Here is an 8,542-nt window from a genome sequence, read left to right on the forward strand (position 1 = left end):
TCGCTTTTCAACCAGGCTACCCTTAGCTGTGGTGAAATTGTGGCAAGGAACTAATATGTAGTCAGTGCCGCATTTCACAAGGGTTCAACACATAATATTAAGTCGCTAAGACTCATCATGGATATTCTACATGATGTTAAGGTACGATTCTCAAAACATAATTTAAAAAAATATTAAAATCATAAATAAGAAAGCAGTTTGGGAATAATTTTTTTTTCGTAACATATACATACCTTTATTAAACACGTGTGTTTGTTTTTGTAAAATTGGGGTTTTCCACATAGGTCATTTTTACATGTTAAAATAACTCCAGCGTGAAGAAACCTAGATTTATATACATGGAATCGCACACAAAAAATATTATAAATATATTTAAAAGCTTTTTTTATTTATTCTTCAAATCGTCATCCCCACCCAATGATGCATAAGGCACTGCGTCGTATTGACGATGCGTTATCTTGATCGTTACTTACACGAAAGCAAGGCGATCACTTCTGTGCTTCAAAAACCAGTCCAGGGTAGTATTAAATTAATATTTGAGTATAAAATCACTTATATTTATTTTCAGCCCCTCTGGAAATCGAGCCCGGGACATCCAGCATGGTAGCTAAACACGCTTACGATTACACCGTGAAGACGGACTACATAATAGTTATTTTATAAAGTTGCAATTTTTACTTAGCTCAAGAAACGTCTTCTTATTTTTTCAGTTTTCCTGAAATTACTAAGCAATTCATTTTTATTACAACATGAAGTTCCTTGATACCTAACTATTGTGATAAGGCCCCTAGGAATAGCTCGTAGTGTACTTAATAGCGCTAGCCTTGTTCCGAAGAGGGTAGGCTACTTCCCTTACATTATTTTACTATATAATACGCTATCATATTATTTACTTCAAGGAGCTTTCGAGAAATTATTATTCTTTCATAATAACGCGTCCCTCAGGCTTAGTTATAATGAATTTCTAAAAGAGTTGTGTAAAAATATGTGGGTCTATTCTGCGATGGCACAAGTGTAAAACTCAATTAACGTTTTCTTACAGGAGTATTTTTAGGGTAGTAATTTCATAAATTACAAGTTTTCGGCAGAGACCTACAATTTCAGTGAAGTTATGATTATTATAAAGTTTTTTTAAAGGATTTTCTTCAAAGATAAATATTATTTGTTGCCTTTAAAGTATTACATTTAATTTTGGTTTATTTATTTAGCGTTTAATTTGTAGAACTCAATAATTTATATTTTAAATAAAAATATCAAACACTGATTTTTCAGCGTCTAGAAAGTTGTGTATATATTTTTTTTAAATCAAAACAATTGTTTCACCTTATTAAGGTATTCGTGTGTTTGATAATCTCCTAACAAGGCGAAACAATAGCAACATTTTTTTTTTCAATGTTTAAAAAAAAATGGAATAACGCTTAATTTAATATACAACTTAGTAAACCCTAAAAGTAGGTGTTTGATTTAAAAATTTACAATATAATTATTTTTTTGTACTGACTAACTCACTCAGAAGACCTTCAATGAACAGACAAATCCTTGGATGTAGTAAAAAGAAGAAAAGAAGTTCGGAGTAGTAAGAAGAAGATATAAATACTGTAGGAACAGAAGGAATTTATCATATAGATGGGGAAGATAGAGAAGACGATTCTGAAATGCCCAAATCAATAGAATGCAAGAAAATAGACTGCCCCAAATCGCTCTTCAGGAGAATTCAGATAGAAGAAGACCACCTGGGAGACCTCCAAAGCGATGGCGTGACAACTGGCAGTTCACATCATAAAGAGACATATAAAGGAACAGACAGATTCGAGGATCTACAAGAAGGAAGAATCCAGATAGATAAAGATAACCTGGAAGACCTCCAAAGCGATAACGTAGCGAACGTATATAACGTAGATAAAACTCACAGTCCACAAGAGACGCATAACGGAACAAACAGATCCGAGGATCCATAAGAAATTATTCGGAACATTGGTCTGTATGTTCCCGATAGTTACCTAAGACAGCGTCGACATAGATTGTTTCACATTCCTATACACAGGACCAACCTGCCGATGGTTATGCCTGTAGGAAGAGCTACCACTATGTTGAACAATATCACATTGGATATTGATCTGTTCCATGTGTCCGGAGGAGTTTCTCGAAGCGGGATTTTTCTACACCTTTAAGTCTTCTTGCTTACTTTTAATATGTACGCCTTGAATATTGTTTGTTGTGTATATATTATTTTTTTGTTATTGAATAAATTAAATTGTTGTTGTTGTTTTTGAAAAGAAGGGAGAAGAAGAAGAAGAAGAAAATAATAGTTGATTGCAGATGTTCCGAGTATCGCTAAACAATCCACAAGATGATTTCTGAGTAAAGTGTACGGGGCGAGCATGCAAAGGGTGGCGGGCGGCGGGGGTAAGGAAGGCACCCTTCCGAGGCGGGCAAAGTTTAGCAATTACAGCCTCAAACTGGCGGTGATTTGAAGATGTGGGAAACTGTTAAACCGCAAACCGAACTTATTATTTCAACCCCCTGAAATATTTCCTGCTCGAAATAAAATTGGTGACCTACAATACGGGTCTAAATAATGGTAACAGTGTATAAAGTACATTTTATATATCGCTCACTCCTTTCAAGAACGTCATTAATCAAAAATCGTCAATTTTCAGTTGTACATGTTTTCGGAATGCCCAGAAAATGTACTATATCTCAACAAAAGAGGGATATTTTTTAATTAATATTTACCCGCTACAGGAAAAAAGTGTTGTTTTTGCATTTTGAAGAAGAGATATTGTTAATTTTTTTTTTTTTCAAATACAAAATATTTTTCAAATGGAGAAAAAACCTTCATGTTTTATCCAAAAAGATCTGTTGCACAGTAAAAGTTCAGAAGGTGGCTTGATATTTATTTTTAATACATTGTATTATATTTTCAAACTTTACAAACGTTCTCTGAAAAATTAAGTTTTTTGATTTATGACGTTCTTGAAAGGAGTGAGCGATATATCATCAAGTCTACGAACATAAGCAAAGTTTTTCACATATTTATCTGCATAAAGTGGTTTGTAGAATACCGCATCAGATCAACAAAGTGTTAACATAATCTTCACAATAGTGTGTAGATTATATTAAGACTATGTTACAATAAGTGTGTCAATTTTTTTGTTAAATAATGCAGGATTTGTCAACTCAATTCATTTAATTAATTCAAATATACAAATTAACTTTATTAATTTGTATATTTAAATAAAGCAATAAGTAACATATATATATTTTTTAATTGGGATTAATATAAAAGATGGGAGTTTTGATAATTACGTATTTATGTTTGAATAAGATTTTAACATGTAACTCCTAAATATACGTAACACAGATTTGTTAAAAATATAGCACACCCAATATATTGTAAATAAAATAACTGGTCATTTTAAACTGCATAAAATAAAAGTTTCCCAGTATGAAATAATACTCCAAGGTTAGGATCTTGCGTGCATTCAAATAAAGGTGGTCTGCTAAAAAGAGCTTTCCCAATCCAACCATATGTATGTTGCTCACATCTTAAGATTAATGAAATATGTAAGAATTACAAAAAATATTGAGTAGTGTGGTTGTCAATCATGGGTAGAATGGCGAATGTTGCACGTGGGCAAAGTGATCACTTAACCAGCCTATGACATGTCTTAAGCCCAGTGCATACTCAGGCTTCCATATTTTTGTTCACCTGTGTTAAAGAGATGTCAAAAAAATGTAGAAATAACTCCTATGTTGAGGAAACACAGATTTGTGAACAAGTATTTGGACACACTCAGAATGTTATGAAAATAAGTGATATTACATATTTACGAGTATAATACATTCATACAAACACACACACACACATAACTGACACTTCTTATCCATGCAGTCGGTTGAGATACAAAGGAATATTTATTCCAACACTAAGGAACGGAACTTTAGAGTAAATTCCTGTATTCTTTAGGTGCCAACAATAAAAATATAAGGATCATCATGAACATTCCTTTCACACAAATCGACAAAGAGATGTCTATGGTTTTTCTTATATGAATCAATATTCATGATCAATAGATGACTCCTGCATAACCGGAACCAAGAATTCATTAGGGGTTTAAGGGATACCAATCGATTTCTCTTTCCTTCCCTTCGTTACATTTCGTTTCCCCTCATTTCCCTTACAAGGGAATCTTCTGAACCATTTGTGTCGTCAGTAACTAACGTCCGGACATTTTTGGTCTCATTATGCCCAATTTATTTTAGGTCATTTTCCTTACGATATGACCTTATTCGCTCATTCATACGAGCGAACAGGAAAACGATCTTTTATCTTGAATGCATGCAGAAAGGGCATGAAAATATCGAATGAAATAAGGTACAAAATTTTCATTGGTTTATTCGGCTGTCACTTTGTAGTAAAATCAATCCATTTTTATCATGTTATCGATGTATTAAATGGTGGTATTTACCAAGGTAAATTAAACTTAAGTTTAAAAAAACATACAAAAAACTGGTAGACATAGATCACTGAAAGCAATCATTGTTTCTCAAGCAGTTTGTTGTTCTAAATCTTTAGTGCTCAATGGATAAATCCACAAATTATTTCTGTGAGAAAATGATAGATGGCGCTAGTATGTGAAATCAATACGTATTTCAAAAAAATATATTTTGGGAGGTTGATTTTATTTTGTCATTGATATTGCATCTTTTGGTATATAAAATACACCATTTGAACTTTTATAGTTTCAGCTTTATTTTAAAAGGTAAGCTTTTATACTAAGTGGAAAAAGACCTAATTTAGTTGAAAAAAAAACAAAGAAAAAAAAATGACACTGTTTAAAATTTTGTTCTTAAAAGGATTATAAAAATATTTTACTATACTATTCAAAATTTATTTTGTTTATCTGTTGTGTCAACATTTATATCTTTGTTACTTTGTAAGTACCATTGTATAGTAAATATGTGAATTATGAATGCGTTTTCTGTCCTCTTAATTTAAAAAATAAAAATGTTTGCGAAAATTTTCAAGATTTTCATTCTCAATAAATAAGTAAATTTTATCAAAACATATTCATGCCTCTTACCTCTTCTTCTTCTTCTAATCCTTATAACCTCGCAATGCTGCAAAGGGCACTGCATCGTATCGTCGCAGTATTATCTTGATCGTTAATCGTAAGAAGATAAGGTTTTTTTCGATGTAAATAAGTAATCTATTTAAACACATATTCACAGCTATAACTTCTTCTTCTTCTCACCCTTATACGCACGCAATAGTGCAAATGTCACTGCATCGTATCAACGCAGTGTTATCTTGATCTCTAAGTAAGTGGTAGTACCTGCGTTTCTTGTAACTGTCCAGGTGTAATAGTAATGATAGAAATATGATAATGAAAATCGCCTTTATTTATTTTAACCCCCAGGAATCGAACACGGGTCCTCCAGCACGGTAGCCATACGCGCTTACCACTACACAAAGGAGGCAGACTTACTGAATTGGTAAAAACGCAGGGCTGATCACCTTGCCTTCATGCAATTAACAATCAATATAACACTGTGTCGCTACGTTGCAGTGCCCTATGAACCATTGGGTGCGGATAGGGGTTTAAAAAATTAAATAAAAAATACAGTTTTTTTATTGAGCAATTATTAATTCACATAAAACGTTGCAAAAAATAAAAAATGATACAAAAAAAATGTGATTAATATTTTTGTCTGCATCAAAAAGATTTGATGCTTTAGCATACGCCTTAAAAGAAGGGAGGAAAGGGGAAACGATGAAAGATTATTCGAAAATTGATTTGACGCAGGTTTAAGATATCGCTCACTCCTTTCAACAACGTCATATATAAAAAAAAACTTCAATTTTCAGTTGTGCATGTTTTCGTAAAAGTTGCCCAGAAAATATACTATATCCCAGCAAAAGCGGCATATTTTTAAGTAAATATTTACCTGCTTCAGGGCAGAAAGGATTGTTTTTGCATTTTGAAGAAAAAGTATTGTTTAATTTTTTTTTTAAATAGACTTAACATTTTTTAATGGAGAAAAAACATTCAGGTTTTACCTAAAAGACCTGTTACACTGTAAAAAGTTCAATAAGTGGCTTGATATTTATTTTTAATACATTTTATTATATTTTTAAACATTTAAAGCGATCTCCTGAAAAATCAAGTTTTTTTTATATATGACGTTGTTGAAATGAGTGAGCGATATAAGATATTCAAACTGCTTGAAAGGTCTTTTGATCTCCGTATTACGCTTACAAAGCAAATGTGAAATCAAGGAACAAAAGCCTTAATTAAATTTAATAATATATGTATCTACATTGTACATTTTGTGTGTATACATTCGCCATATTATTTTTTTCACATCTCAACATAGGGTAAAGAAGAATATGGATGTCTGGGCAATTACGGGGCCGTCATAGGCTGGTTCAAGTGATCACTTTACACAAGTGTAACATTCACCAATTTTACCCAGGATTGACAACCACACTACTCAAATTCTTGGAACTTCTATATATTGTATATTATATGAATCAATTTTAACACATTGTTCTTGAATCACTAGAACTTCATTAGACACATCTATTGGTGAGATGAAAAAAAGCCTTTTATTGAGCAGAAACTCTTTGGTTTTGAAATGGTTTAATTTCGAAAAATGTTGCTTGAATCACTAGAATTGTACTAGAGACATCTATTGGTTAGATGTAAGAAGCTTTTTATTGAGCAGATTTTTTTTTATTTGGATGTGAGGTCCGAATCCTGAGTATTAAAAAAATATGATAAATCCTATACTAAAAAAATATGTTAAATAAGTCAAATAATTGGAGATAATCCAGATATGTGAACAAGTATTTGGACACACTCAAAATGTTGTTCATATGTATATAAGGTACAAAAAGGTGCATAAGATAGAAACAGTCATTGGGCGTTAGCGTTGTTTAAAAAAACAGGAAATTATTTATAGGATTTCATTTGTTTTTTTATTTCTAACCTTTAAATAGGGAAAAGATAATAATATTTTAACTAGAATAATAGTGATATAATTTAAGCTTAAATAAAAGCCAAATGATAATAGGTATAATTTGAATTCAAATGAATTTTTGGATAATTTTGATGATTTCAATCAGAGAAAATATATATTTTTAAAATATGTAATGTATTTGTCACAGAATTGTATCACTTCAACTTTTATAAAAAATTTTAAGCAATTTTGATAGAAGTGTTTTTTAATGAAATTTGTGAAAACCCTGGACTTTCATATTCTTTCGTATAAAAAAATATAGATTAATCTCAGTCGGAACACAAAGAACAAATAAAAGCCATATCGAATAAATATTGTAAAAATATGTTGTCCCTGCATACATTAATATTTAATAAAAGACTTTTTTTCTATTTTAATTATTTTATTGAAAACAATTTTTAGTACTTTATTATATTTACTTTTTTTAATACATAACTTTTTGTAAAATAATCTTATATGATAATGAATCCAACCCTAGCAGGCATATGAAACATGTTTTTATAACATTAATTTAATGTCGTTCTACTTAAAAATAGGCACACTTATTTATTAATTCCAACAAGCTCTCATAAAGAACATATATTCTTTAAATCTGATCTTTAAATTCAACATATTTATGTACGAGACACGCTTTAGATTTTATCGTATAAAATATAGTTAGTTTGTTAATTACTATATCATATATCGTATAAAACTGAGAAAACTTGCAATGACTATGTATGGTAGATTGTATCATACGTTTGTGAATTAAGGAGGTCATTCACGATACGACATTTTTCATCAGTCGCAAGGCCATTAATCGGGCTCATATTTAAATTTAACAAGACGTAATCTGTTATATCCAAATGATTATTTGTGTCGTATATTTTGCAGTTATATTAACAGCAATAATATTAAAATGAATTTACGTGAATACATTTTTATGTAAAATTAAATTTATCACATGAAATTCAGCACATGAATCAATTTCGAGAAAACATAATATTATTTTATTTTATTTTATTTTATTGGAAGGAAGAACAACAGTTACAATATATGATACATACAGAATACAAAAAATAAAATCACGAGTACCAATTATAGTTCTTCACAACTATGCATAATAGAGGTCTATATAAAGGAAGAGACATGAGACAAGGATGGGATAAAGAGAAAAGGAGATGGCAGTGACAGGAAAAGAAGAAAAGGAAAGGACAGGGAATAGAATTACTTTTTTAGGTTTATAAGATTTCGAACAATTTAGCTTTAAATTTTGAAAGATTAATCTAATAATATTATCATTTTAATATTATAATTTTAATATTATAAAAATCACTTGCTTTTATATGAATGATCAAGGTTTTTTTATCAAGAGCGCTTGATTTATGGAAAAATTGCAAATATTATGTACTCCGTTATCGGAAAAATGCGTGCGAAAAAATTGTAAATTGTCTGGAATGCCCAGTTTTTTAGATACTCTGGATTTCTATTAGGTATGGATTTAATTATTAGCAGGCAACGTTTACACTCTACCTTT

The sequence above is a fragment of the Brachycentrus maculatus genome, unplaced genomic scaffold (assembly GCF_059751285.1).
Source record: "Brachycentrus maculatus isolate JH-2025_06_01 unplaced genomic scaffold, ASM5975128v1 h1tg000316l, whole genome shotgun sequence".
NCBI lineage: Eukaryota > Metazoa > Arthropoda > Insecta > Trichoptera > Brachycentridae > Brachycentrus > Brachycentrus maculatus.